The following is an 18,272-nucleotide window of genomic DNA, read 5'->3' on the forward strand; positions in this document are numbered from 1 at the left end:
TTTTTTTTTTTTTTTGCTACTGGGGATTGAACTCAGGACCTTATGCTTGCAAGGCACATGGTGGAACCACTGAGCTAAATCCCCAGCCCTGTCTGCTTTTTTTAGCTCAAGAACTATAAGTATGGAATTTCCATTCTGCAGGGGATGGTGTCCCATGAAACCCTGTGTGCACAGAAGAGAATGAAGGAAAGAAGAGAAAAACAAGATGAGAGACAGATGGAAGGGACAGCAACAAGCTTGCTTGAGTGGGTGAATTGTGGTGTTTTCTGAGAAAAATGTATACCTCCTATTCCTAAGTATGTGACCCATCCTTACTATCTAATTATAATTATTATTATTGCTTAAGCCTGTTCAAATAGTTCCTGTAGCTTGTCTTTTTATGTTTTGTTTTGTTTATTTTTTTGGTGCTGGTGCTCAAACTCAGGGCCTTATACACATTAGGCAAAAACTCAGACACTGAGTTATATCCCAGCCAAGGTTTATGCCTCCTGTAAGCAAAAAGTGTAGTAGAACTGGGCAGATCCAGCTACCCACACTCATATGTTGTGATTACTAATGCTACTTCACTCAGTCGTTTTCCCTTCCCGTGTTTGTCTAGAGTTTCTATCCATAAGTAGGAAGAAGCATCCAATTATTTTGAAAATTTTATTGAGCACCCATTCCTCGTTTTGATCATGCTAGATGATGAAATTATAAAGAGATGAAATACAGCACATATCCCTGTAAAATTCACTTGTAATGATGGGTTAAGTGCAAAACAAAAGTCCTGGGAAAGGCCCGTGGAAACAACTGGCCAGGTGAGACTGGGGCAGGTGATACCTAAGAGATGTCATTGGATACAGGGTTGCAAGAAGACTAGGACGGCCCCAAACAGAGGACAAGGGCAAAGACGTCTCAGGCAAACAACTGAGGCAGAAGCCTGAACATGAAATATTTAGTGTTTAGATTAGTTGAACAATAAGAATTCTTGACATTAAACAAAATTGCTCCTAGGAGAACACAAAGCTGCTTTGAAGTATGAGGGTTTTTCTCTACTCTGCTTCATGTTCATTAAGGGGAGTGTTTTTGGCAGCAAAGCAAAAATGCAGAGTTGGCTCATGAAGCTGTGCAGATGCTGTTTCCAACTGTAGGTGTTTGGGGCCTTGTTCAACGGTATCTTGGTACACAGTAGAAATCTAGCTAATTTCAAAATTGTATAGGGGAAAATGAGTATCTTGTAACTGTTTGGAACTTGTCCTAATGAGGCTTAACATTTTTATGTATTGACCTTGACATAACGAAGCAAAACGGGAAGGGTAGCTTTATGATGGGTTTATTGAGAAATTGCCCTTTGCGGGGGGTGCAACACAAAAGCGCTTGATTTTGTTCTAGTAGAGACTTCATCCATGCTTCATTGAATTTCTTTCTCCTTCATCCAAGTGATACCTTGGGCAGATTCCATGGCTTGCCGGTCATCATCTTTTGTAATTTAAAGCTTCCAATACAACTATTTTAGTCTCCTCTAGTTTCCTCCCCATGCAGGTTTCACCCTTGGCTCCAGGGGCTGCCACGGAAAGGCCTACTCCGCTCCCTCACTGCCCCTCACACTTCAGCCCCTGGATGAAAGGGGCATGGTCTGGGTCCAGCTCACCTCCTCTGCCACCTTGTCTGCAGCTCAGTTCTTATGTGAAAGGACAATAGGCAAAAAAGGAAGAAATGTCTTTTTACTTGGTTAAGAAGAATGCTTTCCTCTTCCTATTGCTTCTATCACATGTAAGTGAAATTTGCCCAGAGGCTGGTTTTCTGGGCGTGAGGCAAGCACAGTTCTCTTACAATACCAATTTCTTGATGAGAGATCTTGGTGGGCCTTTCAACTCTTCCTCAACCCATATTGTTGTATTTCCCCCAAGCCTCTTTGATGTCTGCCCCTCTGAATTCCCTAAGAAGCAATGAAAAAAACTTGGTATTGAATGCTATTTTTGGTATCTGTAGCATGTGAGAACTTGAGGTCTCTTAGTTTCAGTTGTTGTGACTGCTACCCCACTCGCGGAACAAGGTTTGGGAGCTCGGACTGGGAGGGTAAGGCACAGAATCACCCGGGAGACTCCAGGGAGGGTTCTGGAAGCTTCTGCTTTGGCCCGAAAATGCACAGGCTTATATAGGGACAACCATGAGGGCGGAGCATGGGAGGAGAATTTAACATTTGGCAATATCTTATTGGCCAGACATGGCGGAGTGATTTTTCTGGGCCGAGGCGAAGGACTCGCGGACTAGGGGCAGAGGTGTAGCCTGTTGGACCCAGCATCTATGCACTTAGACAAGTTAGCTCAGCCTTACCAAGATCTCTGAGTTAGCTCAGGAGACAGGAGGGCAGTGCACCTGGCCCAGCCAGGCTTAAACTTCTTCCACATTCAGTTATGAGTTCTAGTCACCAGTTTCCCTTCACAGTGTTTTGTTTTAGGGCATGTTGTCTTGGGGGTATATGGACTGGTGTCTCCAACTCACTTAGGTTCTTGTGGTCATTTATGGTACTGAATTTCAAGGGAGATACTGCAAAGGCCTCCTCACCCCACAGCTGCTAATACCTGTACCTCTGACCCATTCAAATTCGAAAAACTAGTTGGCTTTTGCTAGATAAAGTAATGGTGAGACTAGAAAAGTCATCATAGGTGAGATACTCAGTGAAATTTTAAATGTATTTAGCCTAGAGAATGAAAGATTCAGGGATTGTGTGATAACTGTCTTTAAATATATAATAGATTTCCTGATAGTGTAGTAATTAAGATTTAGGCACCTGGGAAGTGATAGGGAGATCAATTTTATTCTATATGAGAATTTCTAAAAATCATAGCTTTCTGAAAATGAAATTAACTATTGTAGGAGGTACTGAACTCTTTATCATTGAAATAAAGCATAATCTTAATGCCACTTGGCAGAAATAATTGGCAAAGGCCTTCAAAAATAGGATGGATTCTAAATCATGAGTTGACTTTCAATATTCCTTTCAACTTTTGGTTCTTTTCTTAAGAGCATGGCAGATAACTAAAAGCTTTAGTCCTTACTTAGGAGGATCTGAAATATTTATAGGATCCACACTAACCTAGATTTTTATTTTCTCAGAAAACACACTAGTGTCTATTTTTTCTTGTCATCCTATGAAAAGATTCCCAATGTTTTTATTAGGTATGATGCTTACATATTTATTTTTAATAGGCAATCCATATTTCTAGGAAGACCAATCCACTTTCAGAATCATTCTATTAACATCCAGGGCTTTAGAAAACTAACTCATATTAAAATTCTTTCATTCAGCAGAACCTCAAAACTAAGGTAACTGATGGCTTTAGGAAGAGCCCTGAGAATTAATGCCCTGCCAAGAGATGATTCCTAGGAAACTGTATTTCTGTGTTAACTTTCCTGAAGCAGATTCCAATTAAAATTCCACTGGGATTTGTTTAGAACCTGAAAAGCCATTTAAAAGTTAATTAGATAGACCAATAGGTAAAATAAACAATTTATAAGATGGAGAATTTATAGCCCCAATTATATTTTATTAAAATGCTCTGATAATGAAAACAGTGAATAAAATAGATCAATAGATTGATGGAAAAGTATAACTAGCCCCCAAATAGGCTCTATTATGTAAAAGAATCGAATATGTTTTCAAAGAAGCACATCACAAATCAGAGAACTGAGGAGAATTTATTCAGTGCTAGTAACACAAATCTTCCAGCAATAGAAGGAAGTGGAAAAGATAGTCTTAGAGCCACATATTATATCATGTATAATTTTCAAATATTAGTAATAAAACCATAACAAAAGCAAAAATAAAATAAAATAATATTTTAAATACAAGTGTTAGAAAGGGTTTTAAATTAAAAAGTGAATAGAAAATCTGGAGATCCACATGTTAAACAAAATATATTAGACTCAGAAAGATAAGTCATATGTTTTCTTTCCTATGTGGAATCTGGGGAGGTGGAATGATATGAAAGTAAAAGGGAAACTTTTAGACAACAGGAAAGGGATCAGGAGGAGACAAGAGGGGAGAGTAAGTGATAGTAATGGATGGATAGAATAAAAATATATGTGAAAATGTCACAGTATAACCCAGTATTCAGTGTAATTAATATGCACTAATAAAGCATTTTTAAAGGGGGTAGAAAAATAGAGGAAAAGAAAAATATTTTAATTATATAGAAATATAAAACATCCAGAAAGTGTGACAAATGGCACATAAGAAGCCACTCCGACACAGGCTTTATGAGCAAAAGGCTTTATTCCTGTCTGAGTGTGAACAGAGACTGAGATCATGGAAGATATCAGCAGCTTTATGTGAGAAAAGGGTTGGATTTATTCTGTCTGGAGGCAGACGGGGCTGAGATTCTGAATGATTTCATCAGTTAGCTGTGAGAGAGAAATTAAGTTTATATAGGAATTGGGAAGGGACTGTAATCTGGAGTGGAATGTTTATGATTGATGGTCCAAGGATGGCCAGTGCAGGTGTGCATATAATACTGGACTCTCCGGTGCTGGGGAGATTGTATATCTTGTCCCAATTTTTCTTTACGGCCATCTGTTCTGTTTGTCAAAAGAAGCCTATTATTTGTTGAAAATGTGATGTTTGCTTATGAAAGTCTTATTCAGGACAGGCATGACAGAAACAACTTATGCAGTTGAAAGGAAAAATTGGTGAAATTGGTAAACATGTGACAAATAAGTACTTAATTTTCTTTTTACCTATTAGAGATGATTAAAGAAAAATTACTAAAACTAGATGAAAGGCATGAACTCACAATTCCCAAAAGAGAAAAATGAAATGGCAAGACACATATGGAAAAATGTTCAGTCTTGTTAAGAAATATATTAAATTATCAATTATCAAAGATTTAATTGTTTTGAAGACTGCTCCCAGTGATGAGAGAAAACAATTTAGTAATGTCTGTCAAAGGCTTTAAAATGTCAGTATTCATCGGCCCTGTAATTATAGTACCAAAATCTGTCCATAGAAAATAATACAAAGCAACCAAGAGACATCATGTAAAGGTAACAACCCAATTATGAGTGTAACTGTGCTGTATACCTAAAAAGTACCAATAAACTTAATAGAAAAGAAATAATACAAAGGAGACCAAGACATTTGCATTTTTTGGAGAATAGTGATAATTGTGAAAAATTAAAAACAGTTAAGAAATATAAGGTAATAGTTGAATAAATTATGGCATCTCCCTATGAGGAATATTGGAATGCTAATAAGATTGTGTTTTTGAGTAGATTTTAATATTATAGAAAAAGATAAAATTGTGTAATTCTTTATAATATGCTTCACAAGAAAGACAGGAAGGAGAGTCATCAAAATATTAACAAAAAATTGTCACCAGTGCCAGAGACAGTATCATTCTCCACTGGACCATGTTGTGTAAAATCAGCCAAATTCTTATTCTTTGGCTCTGTTTTCTTTCCATGCCCTGTGGCTTGCCATCCTTCTGTTACCTTATAATTTCCTCAATCAGATGATAATAAATTTAATATGATTACTTCTTTTCTTTTCCATTAGTGATATCAGCAGGTAGCCTTAATTATGCACGAGACATTCTGGCCTGTTAATCAGATCTGGGAATCTCTTTAGATTTCTAAGAAACACATTTGTAAACACAATTTGGACGGCATTTACTTTAGAGTTTATTTTGCTAGTTTAATTCTTACGGAATCACTCCTCAAGTGGGGCACACATTCTGAGGCAGCCTATGCCTGCTTGTGCTGACTACATCATCTGTTATCTTTTGTCCCCCTGTTCACCCACCTAACCTCGATTTCTCCTTTCATGTCATGTGTGGCTCTTGGAAAGGCTGTATGTGTGGGAGAAAATTCTCAAGCAGCCCGACCCAGTTGGGAATGCAGGTGGTTAGGTCTCATTGCTGCTTGCTCATTGCCCACCATGGTACTCATCACTTGCCTTTTCTGAGCTTTTTCTTTTCCTAAGTGACATATATAAAAATATGAACACCTAAGACCTGCTACTCTTGATTCTAACAGAAAATGCAGTTAGTTTTGGATTTCTTTTTTTTTAGAAAACTCTGCTGACTCTGGCAATCACTATGTTCTTCCATACGCTCATAAACTTGTTTAGGGATTCTTCTGTTTACGAACATTTGCCAGAGATACATGCAATAGTAGGTTTTCCTCATTTCTGAAAGATAAGACACCTGCTCATCTCCGATTTTGTTCTTCATGCCATTCTCTTCAGGGCTTCTCAGAGGTTATCATAATCACACTTGCATGCTATTTTTTCTAATATGATTATTTATTTTTTATGAAAAAAATCTTATAACAAAATAGTAGAAGAATGATTAATATACTGTGCATCATAATCTTGAAAGTAGTTAATCAGAGTATAAGACATAAAAAAAGATTTGCACATCATTTTAGCCTGCATTTATGTAGGCATGGGGATCTGGATTCACTTTTTAAAATTAGGTGCTTTGTTTTAAACTTATCTTGCATCTAGGTCTTCAATTCCCTATTCATGATGTTTGTTCTGTCTTTTAAAATAGAAGATCACTATTGATGAAGAAAATAAAGCAAAACTGAATGGAGTCATTGTCTTTCTATGTAATCTATCTACCTTAACCATTGTCTCAATAGATTCAAGACCTATTGAGTACTTCCTCAAAGTATGGTTTGTTGTGTTAAACATTTTCTGTAAATCTCAGCTACTCAGTCCTTCTGGGAGATTTGTGACAAACTTTTGCTGTGCACTTGTATCCAAATTACTTAACCTTGATTTCCTCATTGTAAAAAGGCCATTCTTATAGCACTTTATTGTCATTCTTATGAAGACTGAATGAGACAAAATTTTGTGAGGGCTTAAAGAGTCAGGAATATGTTTGGTAAATAAATATTTTTAGAAACCAATCTGCATTCCTTGAGGAAGGCTCCTCCCATTTTTATATTCTAGCCCTTCTGTTCAGTCTTTGGCATTATCATAACTGAGTGGTCAGGATTAATTTCTTCATTAGTGAGTACTACAGAGCAGCTTCAGCTATTTGTGAAGCACATAGAAAATATTTGATCATTTGGTTCCTTCCTCATTACTAAACTCTTTAAACTGCTTAATCATTTTGATTGAAGCTCACTAAATCTTTAATTCTATTTATAAATAAATGCATTTGAAAATGTTTTAATTATCTCTATGTGTTCTAGCTTTTGAATACATTTTCTTTTTCAATTTTTTTTTTTTGGTACCGGGGATTGAACTCGGGTCCTTGTGCTTGTGAGGCAGGCAGCAGAACCACTGAGCTAAATCCCCGGCTATTTTTCAATTTTTACATGACACCATTTCTCATCCTTAGAACTATAGTAATTTAATACAAGCCTTTTTTGTCTTCCCCACTGCTATACATTTGAATGATGATAAAATGATCTCAGTGCCATTCACTAAGATTTAAGTGATTTACAAACCTGTCGACCAAGTAATTAGGTTTATGTGCTGGAAAGTTCAGATTTTATTTCTGTTTAGTATATTTTTTTTTCAATTTGTGGTAGAGGATTTTTTTTTTGTCTGACTTTGAAAAACTATATATTTAAGGTGAATTTCCCAGTCAAAATGTCTATGGTGTTTGCATACTGATTTTCCAACTCTGATTAAATAACTTACCTTAATAAGAAGCTTTTTAATCAATTCAGAGGAAATATTTATGTTATAATACCTACATATCTAAGTGAATAAAGATATATTTTCTCTTTTTCCTTTAGAGGATACGTAAAACTTTCTCTGTTGAAGTTTCTAGAGTTTATTTCCCCGTTGGAGCAGTTATAGAGAAGCTTCACAAGAGACGTATAGAATTTTTAGTAATTTAGAAACCCTCCAGCCAGGATTTGTGCTAAATAAAAAGAGAGTATCACAGAGTAGTTAGGAAAAGAATCATTCAGCTCTATGGAATAGGGAAGATGTTCCCAACTTCCAGTCAGGATGACAGCGCAGGGACAAGCATGCCTGCTTTCTGCCAGTGTTTCTCCTTCCCCCATTTGGGTGGCATAGGCAGGGGCAATCAGTGTTTTTATACTCAAAGCCTGCTGTATACTCAATGCATGTAACAGTGACCCAGGAGCCCATTTAAGTTTGCTTTTTCTTCCACAAGCTCCCCTTAGCAGCCTAGTATTATTTTGAGGCCTCCTACAAGGGCCTCACATTCTGGCTTAATTGAAATATTTGCTACTTCCTAAATACTAAATATCCTGTGCTTTCTGCTCTCTGTCTTAAAGAACAACCTAAGCTTTATTAATTAGCACACTAATGTCAAAAATCCCTTTTCATTGGTTAAACTGGTGACTTGTTAATTACAATGATAAGTGCTTGGAAAGGGAGCTCACTAATGAAATTAAAAATACAATTATATAGATTGGTTAAAATAATAATGACATGGTCTCTACCTTTGCCTGAATATTTTAAAAAATCTCTTAAGGTTTGGACCTTGTCCCCTTTGAGATAGTGACAAAGACTTGTCCTTAGTTGCTTCTGTGTCCAGCTATTGCTTTGGGAAAGAATTTCTTAGCCTCAGCCTTACTGATATTTTGGGCTGTGATAATTTTTTGTTGCAGGAGTTGTCCTGTGGATTGTAGAATGTTTAACAGTATCCCTGGCTTCTCCTTTCTAGATGCCAGTAGTATACTGGCTTCCTTGTGATGATGAAAAATGTCTTCAGATATTGCCAAATGACCCTGTGGGGTAGAAAAATCACCCCAGTTGAGAACCAGTCATTTAGGAGGATTTCTACCTGCATGATTCTAAATAGAGGGGGCAGAATCTTGCCTAGAGTGTGTGTCACGTAGAAATGAAGGACCTCGAGGTCCATCGTGACTTCCTTAATTGGCAGAGTATATTGTTCGATTTTTCTTGTGCTTGCCATTTTTATGCGATGTTTGGTCAATGTGGCCTTGCCAGAGTTTGATCCTTGTTCCGTTTTGGTGGTAGCTAGTTAACAGTCACCACCACAGATGTCTGGTTGTTTATGTAGTTTGCCAAAAAGAATCAAAGAGTGTGGCCAAACTGACTTTGGTCAGTTCACATACAAAACTGCCTTGTAGTCTAACCGTTTGTGCATTTCCACAGGGCCTATTATTGATAAGCAAGACTTTGCTGGAATGAAGCCTTCCTCAAGGTATTCTAGGCCCTGGATAGCCAGTCGATTGTGCTGAGGTTAGGTTGACTCCACTCTCACCCACAAGAGGTGAAGGTGATGTATGATGACTCTCAGTGGGCAGGCCCAGGGCTATACCAATCTGAACTTTGTTGGATTCTGAAGCTTCTGTGACTTCCCAATGCTACTAATTGGGAAGGGTTTGCATGCTTATCTTCAAACAAGCTTAAGGGTCCTGGAGGCAGGTAGTTACTGTCCTAACCAGTAACAAGAGAAAAGAACCCAAGAGAATGGTGCTGGTGGGACAGACCTGGACCCTAAGGAGAAAGCCCCATAGCCACGTAGACCTTCTCCCCAACTCTTTCCTGTCCCACTTGAGATGTCAAATATCAGCCTGCAAGTTCAGTGCTAAATCTCTACGTGGATGCCAGCCTCTTCTTCTTGCAGGTTCTCCCAGGTTTTATGGGTGTTTCTTTGGGAGCCCCATCACCTTGCCTGAGTGATGAAGGTTGGGAGGAAAGGGAGGAACCAGTCAAAGCATTTTCACCGGGACTCTGCCGCTTGCCCAAGATTCTCTAGAGAGGCTTGGTTGTGTGTGTGGGGGGGGATACAAATTGAGGTGGGTCTAGTTCTGCCTCTCTTGTATATCCTAGAGAATTAACGCCTGCCCTCCAAAAGCTGAATAGTCTCTTTAGAAATCTAGGCAGTTCGCACTCCCGGGAGCTTTTCTTTAGGTATAAATTACTGATTCTAAAATAACTATTACATCCCATTCAATGTCCTGTCATAGAAATACCAGGGTAAAAGCTGAAATTCCCCTTTCTTACATTCACTCCCCATTCTTGTCCTGCTTCACTCGATTTTCTTCTCTAAAAGGCTTTGCAAGAATTAAACCATGCACAAAATATAGCAAGCATCTACATATAAGCTAGTATCTACTCGGAATGACCACAGGCAGCATGCCTGCACATTTTGTCAGAAGTTTCAAAGTAAAAGAAGTAGAACAACACAAGAAAAGTTGAAACCTCTTCATTCACATGCCTCATATCATATATATCTTCTGAAAGGCAATTACTATCATGAAATTTTTCTGTATCCTTCATGTGATTTCAACTATAATCCAGTGAACCAGCTAGCAATACATATCATTTGTTTATATAAATGATGAGCTGTGTGTACTGTTCTGCAAATTACTTTTCTTTTTACTTGAGTTTATTGTTAATATAGAAGAATTTTCTTTTTTAACTTCTCTTTAGTGATCAGTTACATTAATATTCTTTTGGGGGGGTCTCACTGTTCTTTGTTAATGGACATTTGGCTTATCTGCAATTATTATTTGCAATAGAAGAAGAAGTATAGTGAAGCTGTTTGTCTTTATCTCTGTGTACACATGTAAGTTTTTCTCGATAGAGTGTAGCTAAAAGTAAAACTATTGGGTCACTTTTTCAAAGTCATATGTAGGGTCACATTCCTTTCTGTATTTCAGTGTGCAAACTTGTCCTGGCTAGGAGGTGTGCTTCCTATTTCCTGGAGCTCACCTCTCCCTGTGGAGCTCACCTCCCACTCAGGCCCCCTGTGGTGAAGGTGGTCTCCAGTTGGTTACTTGCGTTTTCTGGCAGATCCTGTTTGTGAACCAGTTTATGGTGGTCTGCCTCTCTGTGCTTCTTCTGCCACCCTGGGCTACCCTTCAGGACTAGTTGCGTTTAGAGTACAGGTTCCAGCTCTATGTTGATGATTGTCATTGCTGAGGTTGTCCTTTTCAGCTTCACACAGTGACCCTGACTCCCTTTTCTTTCCGCGTCTTATCACACTGCCTGACATACACCCGGCTGCTTTTGTGATTTCCTGTTGGAAAGCCCAGTGGAGCTGAACCTCTCACCTCTCTATACTTCCATTTCTTCTTTGAACTTTGGGGAAGTTTATTCTGTTGTTGATCACAGGTATGTCTTTTTAGTGAATTAAAAATATTTATTAATTTTATGTGGATTTTAGGGAGAACAGGTGACAGTGTATTTAGCTTACATCTCTCAGTCCTTTGTATTTTTCTCTGTATACATATCCTATTTACCTATTTCATATTGATTTTTATTTATTTTTATTTATTTATTTATTTTTGGTCCCGGGGATTGAACTTGGGTCCTTGCGCTTGCAAAGCAGGCCACCGAACCACTGAGCTAAATCCCCGGCCCATCATATTGATTTTTAGAAATGAATTTTCATATAATGTTACTTAAGGGAATATCATTACATGAAAAAATACATATTATCTATAAGTTCCTGGGAAGCTGTAAGTCCCTGTGAAAATCAAAAAAGACTTAAATACTTCCAGCACACAACAGCACAGAGTAAACATACCCATTTCAAAAGGGAGGAGTGGGGGATAGAGAGAAATTGGACCAAAGCAAGACTGAAAACCAACAGGGCAAACGTTAAATTCTGTAGCTCTCTTCCCAATTCCTGGGGCAAACTGTGGTGAGATATGAGCTCTAAAGGGCTTTGGCAGCCTTGCCCCTAGGGCATTGTTAGTTCCAGTCCATATTTTCTCTTTCATGAGCAGACTCTACTCACTGCAGCTTTCCTCAGCAGACATTCCATGTTTTTTAACGTCTCCAACTTCCTGGGGTCTCCACTGTACCTTTGGCTTTAGTTCACAGCTTCATCAATTGCCCTCTCATGGGCACATTGCCTGGCCTAATAGGCCTTCCTTTGAAATCTGGATGGAAACTTTTTGACCTCACAACTATTGCATTAAGTGGGTATGAAAAAACAGTACCACATTGGTGATGCCAAGATCTGTTACCAGCCCAAGCAGTCGTCTGGCCTCCTTGGATAATGGCTGCAGAGATTTCTGAGTGCCTGGATGGCTGAACTCTGGGGGAGCACTTCCCTAAGTGGACCTGAATGAGCAGGGTACCCTGGGGTTCCTTTCTCAAAGCAAAGTCTTTCAAAACAATTTACCCTTTTGCATCATTGAACCTTCAAAGAATGAGTTCTGGTCAATTCCTAAGATGTTTTCAAGTCATATTTTCTATTATCCTGATACAAAGTACTTAGCTTCTTTTTAATGCTAAGATTTTGAACAGCCATGTTTTCCTGGGCCCCAATTTTGTAGGTTCCTTCTTTCTGTGAAACTGAAAACTTTTAAAACAATTCAGCTCCTCTTTTTCTCCTGATTTAATGTAGATTTGGCTAAAAGAAGTTAGCAGTACCCAAGCCATAGCCTGAACATTGAGTTTCCATGAAATTTCCACCAGCAGATTAATTCATCCACTGCCCTTAATCTCAATCTCTTGCAAAATCTCTGGACATTGGAAAAACAAATTTTATGCCAGAAATTAACATACATAGCCTCTAGTCCAAATGCCAGTGGAGTCCTTATTTCTAATTGAAATCTCGATTCTGACCTTTGCTATCTGCATTCCTATCAGCATTCTGGTTACCTGAGCTTCAACCAGAATCAGCCATCAAACTGTCTTACAGCATTGTAAAGCTTCTTTAGCTTGCATCTCCAAACCTTTCCACATTCCTCTAGAAGACAAGTTCCAATGGCTTCTTAACCACAGCAATGACCCCACTTCTGTTACCAATCTCCTGTGTTAGTTAGGTTGACTGTCACTGGACATAATACCTAAAAGCTACAAATTAAAGGAAGAGAGGCTTATTGTGGCTCACAGTTTTCATGGTTGGTTGGCTCCCAAGAAGAAATGACATGGTAGAAAGGCATGGAAAAAGACAGCTGTTCACCCCATGTCAGCAACGAAGAGAAGTAAAGAGTTGGTATAAGAATACACTTGTCCAGCTCATGCCACCAGTGACCATCCTTCAGCCAGGCTCTACATCCTAACAGCACATTCAACTACACTCATCAGTGGATTAATCCACGGATGTGTATATACCTCCATGTCACAGTTGCCTTTCAAAGCCCTATCTCTGAACACATGAGACCTTTGGGAGACATTTTAGCTCTGAACCCTGACAATGGTCAAGGTGAGTGCAGAAAATAAAATTATAGCCTCAGTCCACTTGTTGAGATAAGACAGACAAGAGAGAATTGCTACATTGTGTTGAGGAATAACCCAAAACTAGTGTAAAAACTGATTACTGGGGAACAAGATTGTAATAAGCCCCTCCTGTTATGTGACATGTAGCCATTCATGTGTTGAAATAAAGGACATAATGTAAAAAAAAAAAAAACCCCAAAACAAATAAACAAAAACCCCAAAATTTTTCATCATTAGCATCTGGTGGGCTTCGGAGTATTCAGGTTTTAGTTAAAATGATGTAAAGTATGATCTGACTCAACTTCTGTGTTAGTTTTTGGAATTATGAAAAAAATAATGACATGAATCAATTTAAAGGAGGGAATGTTTATTTTGGTTCATGGTGTGAGAGATTTTAGTCTTAGGTCAGCTGTCTTCAAGGCAGAGCATCATGGGAAAAGGCACAGTGGTGTAGGGAAGCAACTCAATTCACAGCATTGAGGAAGCAGAAAAAGGGGGAAAGAGCTAGAAAGAAAGAGGCTTGGAACCAAATGTAGTTGTCAATAACACATCCCCATGATCCACTTACTTCAACTGGGCCCCATCTCGTGTTTCCATCACCTCCCAAAGATGGCATCAGATCGTGATCTAATCAGTGTATTAATCTGTTGATGAAATTGAAGCCCTCACAGTCCAATCACTTTTCTAGGCTGCACCTCTGAATATTGCTGCATTGGGTATCAAGCCTTAATACATGACCCTTTGTGGAGGGATACTTTATATTTAAACCATAACACCTTTTGAAATTTTATAGTTTTAATTACTAGAAATCCTTGGTCACCTAGACACTTCCCTTGAGTTATGAGGGTGGCTACAACTATTCTAGATAACCCTCTATATGTCTAGGACTTGGAGTATTAATGTAGCATATGGGCAAGTGGACAAGGCTGTTGTAACAAAGAGCTCCCCTCAAACAACACAAACAGGTCGACAATGTAGTTGGAAAGCTCTGCCCTGTGGAGCATCCAATTATTCAGTTCCTTCTTTTTCTTTTTTTCTTTTTTCTTTTTTGGTACTGGGGATTGAACTCGGGACCTTACACTCGTGAAGCAGGTGGCAGAACCACTGAGCTAAATCTCCAGCCCTCTTTTTTGTTTTTAAATGGTGAGTAGTGGCTTCATTCCCATGAGCCAACCTGATTTCTTGGAACCATGTGCTCATTCTAGCTCACAAAATAAGCCAGGACAATAAGCAGAGAGCAAAATCTTTCCTTGCAAAAGAAGATAGTGTAAATAGCACTTCTGCTTATATTCTCTGGTCAAAATTTAGTCACATAGTTATTACTTTCAGTGAGAGAGTCTGAAAAAATGTATAAGTAGCTGGGTAGTCATTGTCCCACAGAAATTCAGTGAGAGGAATGATCTCTCACTCAAAGGAAATACAGGAAAATGTAGCCTGGAGAATCCTTAGCAATCTCTGTCTCATCTAGTCCTTAATTCTGCTACCTGACCAGGTATACAAAATCCAGTCACATGATACAAAGTAAAAATATAACATATACATATATGTTGTCTATATGTCATTAATTCTAATCTGTATATCTAACTTTATAGCATCTCTGAAATTGGAATGTATCTTAACAGTTAAAGACGTCTTACACTTTCTGTCAGCCAAGAAGCAGTACTGGTGTGATTGTCATTGGCTACGTATTCATAAACTTAGTCATTTAAAGAATAAACTTTCCAGAAAAGGAAATATATTTAAAGTATCTGTGATGGATAACTATGGTTATTAATTTTGCTTTATAATATTCCATTGACACCTGAAGAATATCAAGAATACTCCGCCATCAAAAATTGTAGAATGGGTGTCATTTTCTTAGAAGAAAACTCCAGAGAAAAGAGAGGAATGCTTAAAATAAATGCTATGCTGCCAATACTCTTGATAGAATAGAGAACAATAATTCATGGAGAAAAGTGAAAAGTTTGATGTCTCTGAGTTGAAAATTGAATTATAAATGTTTGACTTTGAATATACATATGTAGAACTCTCTCATTTATTGCCATATTTCTTTTTATGTATGTACAAGACTGGTACATGATAAAACTCTATTCTAAACTCTATTCTAAATTCCAATAGAATTGTAAATGGTTTGAAAGCATTGGAACTGTCAAGAATATCATCCCAGACTTGGAAACAGACAGATGATTATATGACTGATTAAATACTCTGCTGGGCTTGATTTTCTATCTGCTTGTCTATTTTACAACTTTGTAAGGGAAGAGTTTAGTTTGTCGATTTATGTCCAGCAGAAATGCAAACAATTTCTGTCCAGTGGGATGGATAAGCCAGTGGTTATATCTACAGCCTTGTCTGACTTAGCAAGTATTTTGTTTTATTCAAAGCTAACCCAGCAATCCAGTAAATCTCCTGTATCTACCTAGCTTCTCAAGTACACTTTGGGTTGATCTTAACACACTTATTCCCTCATTAATTAATGCATGGAATGAACTCTTCAATGTGTGGTTTCTTCAAATTTACATGACAGGTTTGTTCTTTGAACTTTTGAAACCTATCCTTTAACAAGTCATAGATCAGTTGGCAGCATTTCTATAGTGGTACTTAAAATAACAGAATGATACAACTGATGGCAGCTGGATTTGATGGGGTGTGTCCCTGTAACATCAACTCACATAAATCAGTGAGACAGCAAGATACAAAAATTAGTGCAACCAAATCCCAAGTGCTGAGGACATCCTCATCTCAAAACACAAATTATTAGTCTGGAAATACTCTGCAGTAGCTATTTGTTATTATTTCTCATTCGCCAGCTCAGAAATAGATTTGTATATTTGGGGGATTTCCTTTCTAGGATATCTATGGCACACTGAGCTGCTTTCCCACTACAGAGGCTGACCTTGGGAAAATCTTGATTTCTCCTCCTTTGAAGCTGGGAAGCGGGTACAAGTATGTGACACAAAGGCCTATAAATTAAACTGGTGCCTTAAGCAGACAGGATATGCTGAGAATCCTTGAGGGGGTGGCACTGGCTGTCCTACGATGATGGTCATGGTCAAGATACGAGTGCAGGCAAACATCTGGGATGAGAAAGTGATGATCACAGTCAGGTGACCTGATCCGATAGCCTGGGTACTCTTCAGTGGTGCATCTCAAGTCATCCTTTCCCTCTCCCACTACCTGGAAAATGCTATGAGACCCTCAGAATACTTTGGGTAACTTCTCTGTCTGCTTTCATCAGCAGGAGTCATGTGCTGGGAACTGTGAACATTGTCTAGAGCAGACATGGGCAAATTTATTATAGTCGAGATGATTGACATGTGAAAATGTAATGTTGAAGAAAGAACTCAAAGACCTAAGGGCACAGGGTGCTGTACAGGATCCATCCTGGAAACCTGTTTTGCACTCCTCAAATATGGCTCTTGAGATGACCTGCAAGACATTCCTTTTACCAGAGGCTCAGCATTTGGCAAAGAGTTGTTGTATGTAAGTCAACCATAGCTGATGTGGCCTGGTTGGGGCCAAAGGCAGTGCAAAAGCCTACTGTTCTGAAGCTTTTTCCTGGTTCTCAATTCCTTCTGAGCTACCTCAATATTTGCTCTCTGAAGGCTGGGGATACAGATGAAAGACACGGCATTTGAAATGACTCTTTGGTTTCAATGGGAATATTAGGACCACCAGGTTTCTGACACCAAGCTAACTGCATGTTGCTGGGGACCCCAAATGCTACTGCAACCCCCTAGTCAAGGGGTAAGGATTTATTGAGTCGTGGAATAAATGGAACTTTTAGCCATGCTCACCCCACAGTAATCCCCAGGCAAAGGTGCAGGGCAGAGATGGTTCTTTAAGGTATAATTAAAATAAGTATAAGTAGAGTCTGGCAGAATTCCTGCATCAGTACCTTGACCTATGAGTGAGAGTCACTTCGAAAGGAGGGCCAACGAATAAACCCGTACAAAACTGTAAATCCAAAGAACTAGTGCACCCTACGGATATTGCACCTTTGGAGAAATAGCATGCGCTTCCTCGGTTCTAGCCTTCCTGATGATTCTTAGGCCGCCCAGTATAGCATCCTTTTGAGAAATTCTTGCTTTGCTTAAATGAACTGGGGCCAGTTGTATATAAAATGCCTTGACACAAACATATATGATGATTTTTTTTCTAATGAATTATATAATTAAAGCTAAGAATTAAAAAAAAAGAAGTTTCAGTCTTGGTAGTCTGAGTATTGTCAAAGGCAGGTAGCTGCATTTTGAACATGGAATACAAGCTCCTATGACAGAATGGCCATGAGCTTCTGCAGGCATTCAGCATTTTTCTGAGACGCCAAAAGACTGGTGGGACAACACCAGCATGTTTTGCTAATTCAAACAACACATGCACACCCATGTTTGGACAATAGGCAAAAGTCCTGAAGTTTTGTCAAAATCAGAATGCTGTATTGTTATGGAACAGGGATCCAGGGAAATATAAATCCAAAATCTCTAGGGTTTCTCTACTATAAACAAGTAATTGAGCTTTACACTGCCATTCTGGGAAAAATAATAACTGGCTTCTAATAGAAAAATAGTTCTAGGAAGAGCAGATATTTGGAAAATATAATTTGCAAAGAGAATAGCAAGCATACATTTAGAGGACCATAAAAACCTCTGTTTAATAAATGCAGTTTAACAAAAATGGAAGCAAAATTGAATTACACTGAAAGAATTAAGATAAAGTCTCTTGCTGCAGAAATTACAGAACCATACTAATAATGATGCTGTTTATATAATATTAATTTATATATTCCTGGCTGGACAAGAGCAAAAAATAAATTAGACAATTTTATTTATTTATTGGCTTGTTTGTTTGTTTGAAATCAGAAACTCCAGAACTCTAGATATCTTTCATATTCAAGCATTTGCTCATCCAGCACTCTGTTTTCAGCACCTCTCTGTTCCGGGTTCAGGGAAAGGTTGGCAAGTCCTGGAATATGTAAAGCGTGATTTATGTGGGCAACAGAAAACAGCTGTTGGAGGGTAGAGAACATAAAGGGCTACAGATAAGGAAAGACCAGATTGTAGTCCTTTTAGATTTCATGAGGGAAAATTGACATTATACAAGGTGCAATGGAGAGACGTGGAAATGCTTTCAGCAGCGTGTTTCAGTAACATGA

Source organism: Fukomys damarensis, unplaced genomic scaffold (genome assembly GCF_012274545.1).
Source record: "Fukomys damarensis isolate Sample0158 unplaced genomic scaffold, DMR_v1.0_HiC HiC_scaffold_2, whole genome shotgun sequence".
In the NCBI taxonomy this organism is placed as follows: Eukaryota; Metazoa; Chordata; class Mammalia; order Rodentia; family Bathyergidae; genus Fukomys; species Fukomys damarensis.